Below are 18932 nucleotides of genomic sequence, written 5' to 3' on the forward strand. Positions count from 1 at the left end.
AGGTCCCAGGTTCGATTCCCAAGGGTAGTAAAAATAAATATAAGTGATTTTTCACTGAAATATTTATTCAATATTACCATGGACTGGTACCTGAAGCGGAGGGCTGATCACCTTTCCTTCAAGTGTAAAATGATCATGATAACACTGCGTTTATAAGACACAGTGCCCTATGCACCATTGGGATGCGGATAAGGGTTGTATTATTATTAATATTAAATTTGTTAAATCTAAATGTACATATCGTAGTCATACAGAAGAAAGTAACCAAGGGCATTGTTTTACAAAAACGTGATCATTGACTATTTGATATCTTACTAGCTTAATATTGCCCTGAAAACATCCCTAAGGATTTTAAACTTGGAAGTATAATATATTGACTAGTTAAAAATGACTAACTGCATTGGTGTTTATTTTGTTGCCAAGCAAGAGTGACTTAAATGGCCCTCCTGAACATTTTACGTTTTGGTAGTTGGTCACTTTCTCCTGTACGACTGCGATATTCCTCCCGTCTGACAAAGATCCATCGTCAAAGGTCCACGCAGGTCGCGATCACCCTGTACATGCGTCTAAATCGGTAACACATCCGAACGTCTTCTTCGTCTCGCAGCGGAACAATGCGGAGAGTCTCCGGGCCGCTTGAAGCGAGACGACACAACCGGAGAGGCGGTGGACCAAAATACCCAGCTGCCCGCGAACACCGCGCCGCGGTCCCGCGCGGGGTAGGCGGAGAACGGAACGAGAGAAATATTATTCATTGATTCGGGATTAACTTTGTGAAATTACATGATTATTTTATTAAAATTAAACTATTGAATATACCACTTTAAAGAGTTTTATTTATATTTACGACTGAGTAAATATAAATAAAACTGTCCAAATACTTGTTCACACTCAAAACGTTGTAAATAAATTAATTGGTCAAATTATAAGCTAACATAATAAAAATGAATATGATATTATCTAGCGTTTCTCTAGTGTGTGATTATAATCCAGGATTTCATTTCGGACATCACATACTAAAAAAAAGAGTTTCGGCTCAATAAAAAGCTTCTTTTCATCTCACCAATAGATGTCTCTAGTGATTCAAGAACAACATTTCGAAATTGGTTCATATAATCGATCACTCCTTTCAAGAACGTCATAAATCAAAAAACTTCATTTTTCAGGAGAACGTTTTTAAAGTTTAAAAATATAATACAATGTATTAAAAATAAATATCAAGCCACTTATTGAACTTTTTACTGTGCAACAGATCTTTTTAGGTAAAACCTGAAGGTTCTTTCTCCATTTGAAAAATATTCACCATATTAAAAAAAAATTTAACAATACATTTTCTTCAAAATGCAAAAACAACACTTTCTCTCCTGTAGCGGGTAAATATAAAGTTAAAAATATGGCTCTTTTGCTGGGATATAGTACATTTTTTGGGCATTCCGAAAACACGCACAACTGAAAATTGACGATTTTTGATTTATGACGTTCTTGAAAGTAGTGGGCGATATGTATATAGAACTTCCATGAATTTGAGTAGTGTGGTTGTCAATAATGGGTAGAATTCGTGAACGTTACACGTGTGTAAAGTGATCACACAAACCAGCCCCGTAAATGCCCAGAATTCCATATTCTTCTTCATCTTTGATGAGATGTCGAAAAATAATAAGAAAAACAATATTAAAATAATTTAAATTTAGGATATGTTCACACGAGCGCTGCGTTCAATTTTGTGAAAAAAAATATGCCGCAATGTGACCGGGGAGAAAAGTAATTTAAAACCAAATACAGGATACAAAATTCTAGTAACGTCCGCAATATATCGGAATAAGGCCGCCGCGGCGCCTGGCGTCCGCAATCGGAGTAGCGTCGTGCTACGCCTGTTGCGGCAATCAAAGGCGCACAGCGACAATCGATCCTTGAGAAATTATTATTTATTTATTTATACTTATTTATACATGACATTATTTATACATGAAAACTAACTTTATACCCATCGCAGGGGTAGGCAGAAAGAATAGAACGCCACACAAATTTAACCTTTGTATTAAAAAAAAAATTGTGGGCAGGTATTCACACTGACGGTATATGTAGTACCAATATGAATATATTTTTAAAAATTTTAACCATTTTATAAAATATTCCGCCTCCGTAGTGTAATAGTCAACACGCTCGTCTACCGTTCTGGAGGTCCCGGGTTCGATTCCCAGGGGGGGTAAAACAAATATAAGTGATTTTTTCACTGTAATATTTATTCAATATTACCCTGGACTGGTACCTGAAGCGGAGGGCTGATCACCTTTCCTTCATGTGTTAACGATCAAGATAACACTGCGTTTATATGACATAGTGCACCATGCACCATTGGGGTGCGGATAAGGGTTTTATTATTATTATTATAAAATATAACCATTCAATTTGATTTGTTTAACGTCGAATTTGATTTGTAAGGTTTCCAAATTGATTTGTTAAAGGTCCAATTTTAAGTTTTAAACAATTAAATATATTAATTAAACTGATTTTAAGCATAGAAAACATTCAAATAAATAAATAATAAACTATAAGTTAGATGAGTCGATGTGAGAATTTCGTAGTAATTATTCGAATTCTTTATTTCAGGTGTCGCTCACTCCTTTCAACAACGTCATATGTCAAAAATTGTCTATTTTCAGTTGTGCATGTTTTCGGAATGCTCAGAAAATGTACTATATTCCAGCAAAAGCGGCATATTTAAAACTTAATATTTACCCGCTACAGGGCAGAAAGTGTTGTTTTTGCATTTTGAAGAAAAGGTATTGTTTAATTATTTTTTTAAAATATATTATATATTTTTCAAATGGAGAGAAAACATTCAGGTTTTACCTAAAAAGATCTGTTGCACAGTAAAAAGTTCAATAAGTGGCTTGATATTTATTTTTAATACATTGTATTATATTTTTAAGCTTTAAAAATGATCTCCTGAAAAATCAAGTTTTTTTATATATGACGTTCTTGAAAGGAGTGAGCGATATGTTAAACGTCCAATTCAATATTTAAGGTGTCCAATTTGCATTTTTTTTATTCATTTAATATATTTACATTTTTATTAATAACATAATACATTTGAATCATTTATACATATGGAGAACTTTTATATTTCGATTCGCTGTGCCTCTCCATAAAAGAGACTGTGCTCTTGTGCTTGGAGAGGGACTTACACTCGTGGTTTAATGTTATATAATAAAAGATATTTTATTTTATTTTATATTTTAATTATTTAACGCACACAAAATGTTCAAAAAAATAAAAATAAAAATAAAATTAGATGAGTCGATGTGAGAATTTCTTTGTAATTAGAGCGACGAATGTGGAGTTGGCCAATTCTCCGTTTCGGGTGTAATTATTTACGCTCATAAGTACGCAACTGCGCGACGCTATGTACTCCGTACGCCATTTATCGTTACCAGTAAGACTGGCCCGTTACTGACTTCTAGCGGTTGCTTGCAGCCAGTCAAAGTCAACCATTGGTCACAGTGTAAACTTTCGAAGCTTAAATTTTTAAATATGAATTAATATAAATTAAATTATTTTTAACATCTCATCAAAGATGAAGAAGAATATGGAAGTCTGGGCATTTACGGGGCTGACGACAGTCATAGGCTGGTTTAAGTGATCACTTTACACACGTGTAACGTTCAATGCTAAATGCCCAGACTTCCATATTCTTCTCTACTTTTGAAAGATGTCAAAAAATAATATGAAAATAACTCCAATAATTGGAGATAATCCAGATTTGTTAACAAGTATTTGGACACACTCAAAATGTTGTAATCTTCGTCTCTTTCTAGCTTGGTTTATCGGCTGTCCAAACTCAAAACACAGTAAGAGACATTTTTTGTAGTAAGTTTTTTTGCATTTTAGTAGATTCTACTTAGTCCAAAAATGCAAAAAAAAACGTACTACAAAAAAATGTCCCTTACTGTGTTTTAAGTTTGGACAGCCGTTGTTACGGACAGATCGCACACCCCGTGCGGCGGCCCTGAAAAGGAATTCCAGCCGCCTGGCGGCGGGCGAGACGGTCGCCCGTCGGAACGCGGCCCGAAGAAGGGCCTCTAGGAATTGTACCGATTTTACATGTATTTTAGGAATGTTTTAGATATAAGTAAGGATGAGTAAATAAATATGTAGAATAAATAGATATTACGGATATTATATAGCATAAATATGACTTGTAATTGTTGAACTGTTGGAACGGCACCGGTACGGTATAAAAGTGTAGCCCGTCCGGTGCCCATTAGAGAGAGACAGAGATATGGCTGTCTCTCTCCCCCGGCCGCTGATTGGCTGTACTTTCCCACTGTCGGGCGGTACGCGATCACGGCCGGGTATATAGAGGGCGCATTTTGAGAGAATAAACTAGTTCTGGTGTGACTGTTGAAACCTGTGTTTCATTTCTCCGCTCCCGCTCCTTGGACGACTCGCCGCGCCGCTTCGCTCGCTGGACCGCTTCGCCTCATTATACCGATTCACGGACCAGTTTCGGAAAGCCCTTATCAGGGCTATTGAGGTTGACTTGTCGGTCCAGTGCCGCTCTTCCCGGCTCATACATCCATTCACCTCCGTCCGTATCCAGCTTACTCGGTAACTCGGTACGGCGGGGCCGTCTGGAACGTCACCCCTTACAACGGTGGCATAGTTGGGAGATTCCGAAGAAGGCCAGGCGTGTACATTTTTGAGAGTCATCGCACGTAACCCACGCCGGTTACATTTTGGTCCTTCGAGCCGGATCCTTCAACGCAGTCTCCAGCTACGATGCCTGCATCCCTGAGATCGGGACGCAACATCGCCATGGAGCCCGAAGAGCAGCGCCGTGAGGAGGATCGGGACTCTGTCAGTTCAGTCCGGACTGATACGAGTAGCGACTTGCGCCGCCAGATGGCGGAGCTAGCCGCTAGCAGCGAGAGGCAGTTCCAGCAACTCCGTGAGCTCCTGTCACAGTGGACAGCAGCTAACGTAAGCTCCCCAGGGGGGGAGGTTATACCGGGTGTCGAACAATCCACCCACCTACGAACGCGGCAGGACGACGCCGCCAATCAGCCCAGAACAGGATTCAGGACATCGGACACAGCTCTACCGGTTCCGGTGTTGGATCCGGAACCAACGCGATTCGCTGGGGAATCGCGGGACGAACTGACCGGCCACAGAGGAGAAGCGCCCGGGGGACATGGCCCGGCGCCTACTGGCAACGCGGAGCCGAGGCGTATGGAAACCTCTGGCTTGCGTTGGCGCGCACCGGACGAACGCGATCGCTACCCGGTACGCGAATGGGTCGACAGAGCTCGACCGGACGAACGGCACCGCAGAGAAGACGGAAGAGGAATCTACGCGGAGCCCTCACCCCGAGGCGGGGACTACTTTCGATGGTCGGGGCAGCCGCCGGAGTTGCCCAAGTTCAGCGGAGACCCGAGGGAATGGCGCCGCTTCAACGCGGCATATCTCCAATCTACTGAGAGATGGGGGATAGGGGACGCTGACAACATCGGAAGATTGGCGCGCGCACTGGAAGGGCGTGCGCGTCACATGGTAGCAGGCCTGCTACTGTATCCGCGCAACGTGTCGGAAATATTGCGGACGCTGGAGGACGCCTTCGGCAGCCCGACACTCATCATCGCGCAGATACTGGAAGACGCCCGGAGGATGCCGAGTCTCGCCGACCACCCCGCGGACGAAGCAGTCGTGGATTTTGCGGTTTCGATACGCAACGTCATCACCACCGTGGACGGGATGGACGCTTGCTATCTCGACAACCCGCAGCTGCTAGCGGAGATGGTTGCCAAGATGCCGACGCAACTCCGGTGGGATTGGTTCCGCGATCGCCGCCGCGAGACGAGGAGCAGTATCTACGATCTCGCCGCTTGGCTTGACGAGATCACCGCCGGCATCACGCGCCACGGAGGTCTGTTCAGAATGGTGGCGAGGAACAGAGACAAGGAGCGCGCGGGTCAGCGCGACAAGTGCGCCGAGCCCGCCCGCCGCGAGAACGCTCGACGCGTCGAGCCGAGGTATCACGTGTTTGCGACGCGCGACACAACAAGTGATAAGGAATGCGTATTTTGTAAGGCCAACGGGCATAACATACGCCGATGCAAACGGTTCGAGAAGAAAACCGTGGATGACCGCTGGGACTTTGTGCGGTCGTCCAAACTGTGTTACCAGTGTTTGGAATCAGGGCACAAGGTGCCAAATTGTGAAGCGAGAAGTTGTGATGTATGCGGAAAACACCACAATAGGATCCTGCACTCCTTCCGCACGGACAGTGTTGTGGAAGATGAAAGTGAGGACGCTGTGGACAGTGCGCAGGTGTTGTGGATAAATGACGGTGAGGTCCCGGTCATCTTCAAAGTGTTGCCGATCACTCTGAAGGGACCACGGGGGACCGCAAAAGTGTTCGCCTTGATGGACGAGGCTGCATCTGTAACCCTCCTGGAGGAGGGCGTCGCCCGCGCAATTGGTGCTACAGGGATAGCCGAGAATCTGATAATCAAAGGCGCGTGTGGACGAGGCAACACATACAGGTCACAGCGTGTAACGGTGACTTTGGAAAGTGAACAAAACGGGGAATTCGAGATCAGGGCGAGGACCATTAAGGACTTGGATCTTGTTCGTGAAGGTGGCGCGCTCGCGCCGACCGGAGGCGTTATCAAGCCGCAGTTGCTTATCGGCCTCGACAACGCGTCTCTAATGTTCCCGATCGACACCCCAGTGCTTCAAAGGGACGGTCAGCTGACTATAGTGACCGCACTGGGACCGGTCACGTACGGACGCCCCAAAGTAAAGGGGAATGACTCCGCGAGCGGAGTACTACAGGCGCAAATGTGCGCAATCGACTCCTTGGGAGTATCAAAGGAAAGAAGCCGCGCGGCGAATACGCGTGCAATAACGGCGAAGGCTACCACGCAGCAACCGCCTAATCATGGGAAGGCGGGGTCGCTGCGGGCCCGAGACGATTTGCCGCCTGATGCGGTTCCGATGGGAAATCCGGAGCGACTCTCGGACAAGTCGCGGCCCGGTAGCACACTTCATACGGTTCCGACGGGAAGTTCGGAACCAAGGCGACTCACAGAAGGGTCGTGGCCTGACGGCCAGGAAACTTATGCAGTTCCGACGGGTAGTTCGGAACCAATGCGACTCGCAGAGGGGTCGTGGCCTGACGGCCAGGAAACTTATGCGGTTCCGACGGGTAGTTCGGAACCAAGGCGACATTAAGGAAAAGTCGCGGCCAGATGTCTCCACCTGAATGATTGCGGCTGGATGACTCATGGCCACACATGGATGCTGCCGGGTGATCACAAGCACGTGACGCGGAGCATCACTTTAAGCCCAGGCGATTCTAGCCTGGCATACGTAATGCGGTTCCGACGGGAAGTTCGGAGCTTAGGCGACTTAGGAAACTCAAGACAAGTCGCAGCCAGATGTCTCCGCCCGAATGGTTGCGGCCGGACGACTCTGGCAAGGATGCTGCCGGGTGGTGATCACAAAGATGTGACGCGGAGCATCAATTCAAGCCCAGGTGACGCTTGCCTGGCACTCGCGGTTCCGGTGAGGATTCTGGAACTTAGGTGACTTAGGAAACTAAGATAAGTCGCAGTCAGACGTCTCCGCCCAAACGAGGTTGCGGCCGGATGACTCTGGCATGGATGCTGCCGGGTGATCACTATATGTACGTGACGCGGAGCATCACTTCAAAGTCCAGGCGACGCCAGCCTGGCCCCTGCGGTTCCGGTGGGAATACCGGAGCTTAGGCGACTTAGGAAACTCAGGATAAGTCGCAGCCAGACGTCTCCACCCGAACGATTGCGGCTGGACGACTCTGGTCGTACGAAGATGCTGCCGGGTGATCACAAGGATGTGACGCGGAGCATCAATTGAAGCCCAGGCGACGCCAGCCTGGCACATGCGGTTCCGGTGAGAATTCCGGAACTTAGGCGACTTAGGACAAGTCGTAGCCGGACGTCTCCGCCCGAACAAGGTTGCGGCCGGATGACTCTGGTAAGGATGCTGGGGAATCAAGGCGACTTCACGAAGGACGAGTCGCAGCCAAACGTCTCCGCCCGATTATGGATGTGGCCGGATGACTTTGGCCGTACAAGGATGCTGCCGGGTGATCACATGATGTGACGCGGAGCATCAACTCAAGCCCAGGCGATGCCAGCCTGGCAAATGTAATATGAAAACCAAGGCGACTTAGATGACAAGTCGCAGCCAGATGTCTCCGCCCGAGTATGGATGCGGCCGGATGACTCTGGAAGGATGACAAGGATGCTGATCACTGGACGTGACGCGAAGCATCACCTCAAGCCCAGACTTCTCCAGTCTGGCGTTGTGACCCGGAAGGCGACTCCATCAGGGCGAGTCGCGGCCTGGTGTCTCGAGGTGACGCGAGGATGCTGCCGAGAGACCACGCTGAACGGGCCACAATCATCACCATCGGCGTGATAAGGGAGAAGAACGTGCAATCAGTCCCAGGGAATTTTGGTGCAGGCCAGCTGCACGGGGGGAGTGTTACGGACAGATCGCACACCCCGTGCGGCGGCCCTGAAAAGGAATTCCAGCCGCCTGGCGGCGGGCGAGACGGTCGCCCGTCGGAACGCGGCCCGAAGAAGGGCCTCTAGGAATTGTACCGATTTTACATGTATTTTAGGAATGTATTAGATATAAGTAAGGATGAGTAAATAAATATGTAGAATAAATAGATATTACGGATATTATATAGCATAAATATGACTTGTAATTGTTGAACTGTTGGAACGGCACCGGTACGGTATAAAAGTGTAGCCCGTCCGGTGCCCATTAGAGAGAGACAGAGATATGGCTGTCTCTCTCCCCCGGCCGCTGATTGGCTGTACTTTCCCACTGTCGGGCGGTACGCGATCACGGCCGGGTATATAGAGGGCGCATTTTGAGAGAATAAACTAGTTCTGGTGTGACTGTTGAAACCTGTGTTTCATTTCTCCGCTCCCGCTCCTTGGACGACTCGCCGCGCCGCTTCGCTCGCTGGACCGCTTCGCCTCATTATACCGATTCACGGACCAGTTTCGGAAAGCCCTTATCAGGGCTATTGAGGTTGACTTGTCGGTCCAGTGCCGCTCTTCCCGGCTCATACATCCATTCACCTCCGTCCGTATCCAGCTTACTCGGTAACTCGGTACGGCGGGGCCGTCTGGAACGTCACCCCTTACAACGGTGGCATAGTTGGGAGATTCCGAAGAAGGCCAGGCGTGTACATTTTTGAGAGTCATCGCACGTAACCCACGCCGGTTACAGCCGTTATGCTACCAATGTCCTCCACTAGTTTTATCATGTATGTACCAAACCGAGGCTAGGTTGCCGATCGCTGTTAATTTAGTGTGTACACTAAGCAGCGTGGATTTATTACCGCGCACAGTGAACACATTAACCCACATCTGGGAACAAACAACCATTTACAGTGTTCTAGGCCAGCGGTCGGCAAACTTATTAGCCAAAGAGCCTAATATGCACATTTCAACAATAAAAAAAAATTCTCGAAAAATATATCTGTTTGCAATTCTAGTACACCTTAATTATAATTTAAGACCTTCATTAAATTGCTCGTACACCCAATAAAACTTTTTTTATTTCACGCGTAATGAGGATTTTATTCACAACATTTTGAGTGTGTCCAAATACTTGTTCACAAAATCTGGATTATCTCCAATTACAGGAGTTATTTTCATATTATTTTTTGACATCTCATCAAAGATGAAGAAGAATATGGAAGTCTGGGCATTTACGGGGCTTACGACCGTCATAGGCTGGTTTAAGTGATCACTTTACACACGTGTAACATTCACCAATTCTACCCATTATTGACAACCACACTACTCAAATTCTTGGAAGTTCTATATATATGAACCAATTTAGAAACCTTGTTCATGAATCACTAGAACTTCACTAGAGACATCTATTGGTGAGATGTAAAGAAGCTTTTTATTAAGCAGAAACTCTTATATTAGTATGTGAGATATTTTCTGGCGTTTCTCATGTGTGTGATTATAATCCAGGATTCGGATCTCACATACTAATATAAGAGTTTCTGCTTAATAAAAAGCATATATATATATATATATATATATATATATATATATATATATATATATATATATATATATATATATATATAGAACTTCCAAGAATTTGAGTAGTGTGGTTGTCAATAATGGGTAGAATTGGTAGAATAGAATATTACACTTGTGTTAAGTGATCACTTAAACCAGCCTATGACGGTCGTCAGCCCCGTAAATGCCCAGCTTCCTTCATCTTTGATGAGATGTCAAAAAATAATTCAAAATTAAGTTGACGCATTCGTGGAAGCCTGGCTGTAACAGTAAGGTAGAGGAAAGGCAATTGTTATGGTATGGGCACATAGGACGTAGAGAACCTGATCATATTGTGAAACAGGCAATCGCCTGGGATGAGATGTCGAAAAATAATATGAAAAATAACTCCTATAATTGGAGATAATCCTAACATGTGAACAAGTATTTGGACACACTCAAAATGCTGTGAAGAAAAAATATTAATATTGTTGTTTATTTTTTATACTATTCAAATTCTATGAAAAAACTGTCGATATAAATAATGTATTAATAGACTTTACTCTTTATGTGGGTTCTACAAGGAATGGATGACATCACGCGTCTGTCACCATCGAAAAAACATCTCAAAACAGCGAAATATGAATATATACAAATGTGTTTACTTCAAATACCATTCAATACTTGTAGGTATTTGATTGCCTTGCATACAAACATACATACTGCATACAACTTGTTTGAAAATTTAACAAAATTTATTCTTCTCTTGTCTTTGTAGACTGTTGGGGTCAGCTCTCCTTGTCCTCAGGTTATAGGTCTTTCTGTCATGGACAACGTCACCTAGGCCATGCCTTGGAATCATGTTATCTTTCTGCAGCATCCAAGAATTCTTTGGTCTTCCTCTAGATGTCTTTCAAGGAAGATCCACGGCGATCGCCTGGTTCACAATATGCTCAGGTTCTCTGCGTCCTATGTGCCCATACCATCTCAATTGCCTTTCCTCTACCTTACTATTGATGTGTGTTATACCCAGGCTTTTACGAATTCAAATTTAAATTCATTAAAATAAACGCAATTTATTTTGCAATTAAAAAACATATGGTCTCTTTCTAACATCTGTTATTTTTTATATTTTTTTAGTAACTGTCCATTTTAAACGTGATATTATTATTAAACATTCATTTAAACTTTTAAATTTATACAAACATAGATAAGCATATGGAGTTTAAAAATTAAAGTTTTCCTTGTTTGGTATATAAACTATAATTTATTAACTGTACGCGATGCCACAAAAGTTTTGGGTAAGAATAATAATATTATAATTATTATTTTTTTAAGGTGGCATGGACATGTGGACCGAATGAATGACGAGAGAATGACCAGTAGAAAGTATATTTGGCAAACGTGAACAGGAAAAGAGAATGAAGACGGTCGAAAAAGGCTTGGCACGACAAGATCAATCATAACCTAATATCTGTGAAAATTTTACGTAATCTGGGGTCATGTATGACTAGATGTATGGATGTGAAGAAAAATAGGAGTGTCAGGACAGAAGAGTGTGGCGTTCCATCCTCTCTGCTTATTCAATCCCTGCCCCTGCAGAACAAATATGTACAAGAAGCACTAGAATTTTAACTAGTGACATCTCTCGGTGGGACGGAGAACATTTTTTATTGCGAAGAAACTCTTTCATTTGTATGTGAGGTCCGGAATCCTGGATTATCACATACATGAGAAACCTCGGAAAATATCCTTTTCATTTTATTTTTTTAGCTTATAATTTGACCAGACAATTTATTAACAACATTTTAAGTGTGTCCAAATACTTGCTCACAAATCTGGATTATCTCCAATTATAGGAGTTATTTATAAAATTATTTTTTAACATCTCAACATAGATGAAGAAGCATTTTTCACTTCACTTGAAGCATGCTTCACTTCCATACATTAGCGCCTATTGGGTAGTATTTTACAAAAATGACGCTGTATAAATTATAAAAATTTACTAATATTTCATTAATTGATTCGTCACTTTGTGGTAAGATCTAATAATTAATAAAACCCTTATCCGCCCCCGAATGGTGCATAGGGCACTGCGTCATATAAACGTAGTGTTATCTTGATCGTTTACACATGAAGGAAAGGTGATTAGCCCTCTGCTTCAGGTACCAGTCCAGGGTAATATCGAATAAATATGACAGTGAAAAAATCACTTATATTTATTTTATCCCCCTTGGGAATCGAACCCGGGACCTCCAGAACGGTAGCCGAGCGTGCTGACCATTACACTGCGGAGGCGGACAAGATCTAATTATTATTAGATTGTTAGTATTATTAGATTATTAGATAGAGTTATAATTAGATTGAGGTAAGATCTATCCATTTTTAATTCAAGTTTTGCTTGGTAAATACAACTTTTTCTTAAAATCTACTGTGACACGTGCTACGAAGCAGTCCGCATCGTTTTCAAACATCGTATGTTGTTTGTACGGTATACAGTGTTTGCAAATGATGTGGATTGCATCGAAGGTAAGACATGGTGAGACATATTACAATGATTAAAGAAACATTTTATTATTAGATTAAAACCAATATTTTTAGCTTTTCCACTTTTTTATTTGACCAGCGACCGGGTTTCGTCGTTACCGACATCATCAGACTGGGTCGGTCGCTGGTCAAATAAAAAAGTGGAAAAGCTAAAAATATTGGTTTTAATTTAATAATAAATTAAAAATGCAATTCCATCACGAAGTGTCAGTGGATAATATAAATCTATTAAAGAAACACTTGTTTTTATACCGCTTGAGTTTATTAATGACTACTAGTTTCGGAAGCTCAATAAATATAGCGTTATTATAAATTAGCCCGCCTCCGTAGTGTAATGGTCAGCATGATCGCCTACCGTTCTGGAGGTCCCGGGTTCGATTCCCAGGGGGGTTTAATAAATATAAGTGATTTTTTCACTCTAATATTTATTCATTATTACACTGGACTGGTACCTGAAGTGGAGGGCTGATCACCTTTCCTTCATGTGTAATCGATCGAGATAACACTGCGTTTATATGAAGCAGTGCCCTATGCACCATTGGGGTGCGGTAAGGGATTTATTATTATTATTATAAATTATAAAAATAATAACGTCATTATTCAGGCCTGACGATGGAAGTTTAGCTCCCGAAACTAGTAGTCATTAATAAACTCAAGTGGTATAAAAACAATTGCTTCCTTAATCGTTGTAACATGTCTTTCCACAAAGTAAATGCCGAAACAATAAATAAAATAGTGTCACAGTAGATTTTAAGAAATAGTGGTATTAATTTTATTTTTTATATAATCATTAGTATTGGCACCAGAACTCCGTTGTGCTCATACTTGTACTCAGTCATTACGAAATGGCTTTGAGTCACGACGCACCTTGTACGACACAATGTGGAGTTGGCTGCTTTTGGTAGAAACCGGTTCTCGTGGCATACATTACCCGCAAAGGTGACATCATAAATGCAACTTTTATACACAAATTCAATGTCGAATGTTAGCTAATTTTCCCTAGGTATTCGTAAGGAATGACTAGCTATTCGATAAGAAAAATAGTCTTATAGATAAGAAAAACGTTGAAAAAGTTAAGGTCAACTTTGTAATTACCATTAATTAGTAAACGAAACTATGTTGGTACGTTAAGTGTCATCAATTTAACGAGAATTTTGATATTGATAAGACCTATCACATATTCAAAGAAGTTTTTAAGGTTATAATCACCTTTCAACAACGTCATATATAAAAAATCGTCAATTTTCAGTTGTGCATGTTTTCGGAATACCCAGAAAATGTACTTTATCCAAGCAAAAGTGGCATATTTTTAACTTAATATTTACACGCCAAGGCAAGCCAGTATTGGTAATATTTTTGACTGTGATCAAAAGCATACTTATTCAGTATTATGAAACAAAAATTAGAATCCTAAAATATGAAAAATTGAAAAAGTGGCACTCGAAAAACTGATCTAAGGCGTAGATTTTCGGAAAATTAATAAAAGTGGAAACATCTCGAAAAGTAAGGCACTTTTACTGAGGTCATTTTTTTATTTTTTGGTAAGTATTAAGCTGGCCTAGCACCCGTTAAAAGGATTATGAGACACCCTAACTAACTAACTTACTAACCATCACGCCGCTTCCCCGCAGGGGTAGGCAGAGAGAATAAAGCGCCACACCCCTCTGTCCTTGCAAACATTCTTCGCCTCTTCCACGTTCATGCATCTCCTCATACATACCCGCCGATTGTTACGACTCCTGACCTGACCACTTTCAAGTATATATATATATATATATATATATATATATATATATATATATATATATATATATATATATATATATATATATATATATATATATATATATATATATATATATATATATATATATATATATATATATATATATATATATATATATATATATATATATATATATATATATATATATATATATATATATATATATATATATATATATATATATATATATATATATATATATATATATATATATATATATATATATATATATATATATATATATATATATATATATATATATATATATATATATATATATATATATATATATATATATATATATATATATATATATATATATATATATATATATATATATATATATATATATATATATATATATATATATATATATATATATATATATATATATATATATATATATATATATATATATATATATATATATATATATATATATATATATATATATATATATATATATATATATATATATATATATATATATATATATATATATATATATATATATATATATATATATATATATATATATATATATATATATATATATATATATATATATATATATATATTTGTCTGATGACCCTGTAGTAAGTTCATCTTGTTGTTTGACGAGTTATCTATATGTAGGTGAGTGAATGTGTTGCGTCATCAGATTTATCTTAACCAATAATTCCATTACAGTCTGTTTTCAGTGAAAGTAATGGCGTTACTCTCATCGCCTCTTCGTTCGTGCCAACATTCGCTCGAATGCTTCAGCTGAGCTGAGCAAATTAAACCCAATCGGCGAAAGCTAAACTGGCAGTACGCGATGGAGTCCTGTGAGTTGACTACGAGTTGGCAAAAGACGGATGAGAGTAGATGTATAAATGTAGAAGAGGTGAAGATTGTGTGCACAGACAAAATTTTGTTCAGATTCAGGCGTTCTATTCTTTCTGCTTACCCATGCTGAGAAGCAGCATGAAGGTTAGTTAGCTAGTTAATAAGTTGTATACACATATTCATATATGAATATATAAATCGACCACCGTTCTAGAGGTCCCGGGTTCGATTCCCAGGGGGCGGGGTTTAAAAAAATATAAGTGATTTTTTCACTCTAATATTTATTCAATATCACCCTGGCCGATCACCTTTCCTTCACGTGTTAACGATCAAGACAACACTGCGTTTACATGATGCAGTACCCTATGCACCGTTGAGGTGCGCATAAGGATTTAAAGAAGAAGAAGAATCATATTTTTCAGTAACCCTGTATGCGGTTTATAGAAAGTGAATTTAATATATTAAAATTCTAGGCTAACGTTAATATTAAATAATGATATACTGTACCCAATCGATAACATAACTCTCGAAACAGCCATGAACACAGCAAAAGTAAGTTTGCATAATTTTCTGTGCAAAAAATGCAGAAACCAACCTCCTGATGAGTAAGTATATCATCCAAGTCTGGGCATTTACGGGGCTTACGACCGTCAGAGGCTGGTTCAAGTGATCACTTTACACACGTGTAACATTCTACCAATTCTACCCATGATTGACAAACACATTATTCAAATTCTTGGAACATCTATATATGTATATATATATATATATATATATATATATATATATATATATATATATATATATAGTTATATATATATATATATATATATATATATATATATATATATATATATATATATATATATATATATATATATATATATATATATATATATATATATATATATATATATATATATATATATATATATATATATATATATATATATATATATATATATATATATATATATATATATATATATATATAAGTGATTTTTTCACTGTCATATTTATTCAATATTACCCTGGACTGGTACCTGAAGCGGAGGGCTGATCACCTTTCCTTCATGTGTAAACGATCAAGATAACACTGCGTTTATATGACGCAGTGCCCTATGCACCATTGGGGTGCGGATAAGGGCTTTATTGTTATTATATATATATATATATATATATATATATATATATATATATATATATACATTTCATCTTTGATGAGATGTCAAAAAATAATATGAAAATAACTCCTGTAATTGGAGATAATCCAGATTTTGTGAACAAGTATTTGGACACACTCAAAATGTTGTAAAAAAAAAAAGTACATATACCTCTGGCCAGTGTCTGTTTGAAACTTTCAAAATATCTTCATAACATCCACGCGGAGATCACTATATTAAAACAATTATATTACAATACGGGAAAAGTATTTAAACCACAAAAAAAGCGTGTGGGAGTTTAAAATTTCATATTTAATAAAATCGTGGCCATACAGGAGAAAGTGACCAAGTGCATTTGTTTACAAAAACGTGATCATTGACTATTTGATATCTTCCTAGCTTTAATGTTGTCCTGGAAAAATCCCAAAGCGATTTTAAACTCGGAAGTATAATATATTGACTTGTTAAAAATGAAAAACTGCATTGGTGTTTATTTTGTTGCCAAGCAAAAGTGACGTAAATGGCCCTCCTGAACGTTTTATGTTTTGTTAGTCGGTCACTTTCTCCTGTACGACTGCGAAATATTGTGCATTGTTTTAAAACTGAATTAGATTTTGGAATTGGACTATTCATAGTCCATGGATTCCATCCATGATGATGAACTACATTTGGATGGCTTGACTCTGGCCAATATCTGTACACGACGGATTCATCAGTTCTTTGGACACTTTGCGCGTGGCAATGAGGATAGCCTGGAACGACTGGTTGTGATCGGTAGCCTGGAGGGGAAGAGAGGGAGAGGAAGATCGCCCACTCGATACATCGATCAAGTTAAGGCAGCAGCAGGCACCTCGGTGGTTGGAGCGCTACGTGCAGCGCAGTCAAGGGATAACTGGAGAAGAGTCATTGCTTCCACAAGGGTCACAACCCTCAGTGATGAGGAATAAGACGGAGAAAAAAACCTACAATTTACATTGTATATGTACATATGTACTTATGTGGGGAACATTGAGATATCGTTCTCACTCATACCGACGCAGCTTGCTGTGACCCGCTTAGGTTAAAACAATAATATAATAAAGAAATTATTTATAATAAATGCTGTTAGCCATATCGTAATTAACACAGCGGTGATATCATTACTGTCTGGCAGTAGTCTTCTCAAACTGTGGGACGCACCGCTAATTTAAAATAACATATTGGATACGAAAAAAAACGAGACGAAGATCTAAAAGTCAGATATGAAGGCCTCAAAAAAGATGGTCCGACGACGTAGTCGCTGTGGGGGGTAGAAACTGGCTGCAAGTAGCAACCGTATATATATCCAGCAGTGGAGGACAGAAGGCTAGAGAAGAAGAGGAAAAAGAAGAATTAAGAAGGTACTGTGAGGTAGAAGCCGCGGAAACGACGCAAAGAGCGAGTGTTTTTGCATAGAATTTTCACTCATGAATTACATGAAACTATGGTGATTTTAAACATAAAGAGTAAATCCACTCACGAGTAGGCATAGGCTATGAAACTTATAAAGTTGAAGCCTGAGTAGGGGCATGATCAGCGGTGTTGCATAAGCCGTAGCTAGATTTCAGAGTCACTTGGACGTTAGGTAAAAAAAAACGACGCAAAGATTGATTTTTTTTTGTATTTTTCCGTCGTATTTTTTACAATAGTTTAGTATTCTAGGGTTAAATGAAATAAAAACAAAAGTATTGTCACCTTTTAAGGAAAGAGGGAATGGAAAGCCATGGAAAGAATGAGAGTTGACATAACGCTCACTCCTTTCAAGAACGTCATAAATCAAAAAACTTGATTTTTCAGGAGAACGTTTTTAAAGTTAAAAAATATAGTACAATGTTTTAAAAATAAATATCAAGCCACTTATTGAACTTTTTACTGTGCAACAGATCTTTTTAGGTAAAACCTGAAGGTTTTTCTCCATTTGAAAAATATTTAGTATATTTAAAAAAATTAAACAATACCTTTTCTTTAAAATGCAAAAACAACACTTTCTGCCCTGTAGCGGGTAAATAATATGTTGAAAATATGCCGATTTTGCTGGGATAAAGTACATTTTCTGGGCATTCCGAAAACAAGCACAACTGATAATTGACGATTTTTTATTTATGACGTTCTTGAAAGGAGAGAACGATAAGTCTTCGTCATAAGTGTTAACAGCGGAAACTTTTATACACTGGAGAATCGTTTATTCGCGAGTATTCTAGACGCTTTGGAAACCACTGTATGAAGATGACGTGATCGTCTATAAAAAAATAACATTCTCTGGTCGAGTGGCTGAAAGGTGAAGTGGTGGACGAAATGTTATATATATATATATATATATATATATATATATATATATATATATATATATATATATATATATATATATTTATATATATATATATATATATATATTTATATATATATATTATATATATATATATATATATATATATATATATATATATATATATATATATATTTATATATATATTTATTTATATATTTATTTCTATATATATTTAT

At 39.3% G+C, this 18932-nt stretch overlaps 1 protein-coding gene across 7 annotated transcripts in view; it reads right to left on the reverse strand.

Moving 5' to 3' along the window:
• LOC148301353 (uncharacterized) overlaps positions 1 to 18932 on the reverse strand; it is a 91200-nt gene that overhangs the window by 63620 nt on the left and 8648 nt on the right. The gene's annotated exons all lie outside the window — the stretch shown is intronic.

This window comes from Brachycentrus maculatus, unplaced genomic scaffold (genome assembly GCF_059751285.1).
Source record: "Brachycentrus maculatus isolate JH-2025_06_01 unplaced genomic scaffold, ASM5975128v1 h1tg000572l, whole genome shotgun sequence".
Taxonomy (NCBI): Eukaryota; Metazoa; Arthropoda; class Insecta; order Trichoptera; family Brachycentridae; genus Brachycentrus; species Brachycentrus maculatus.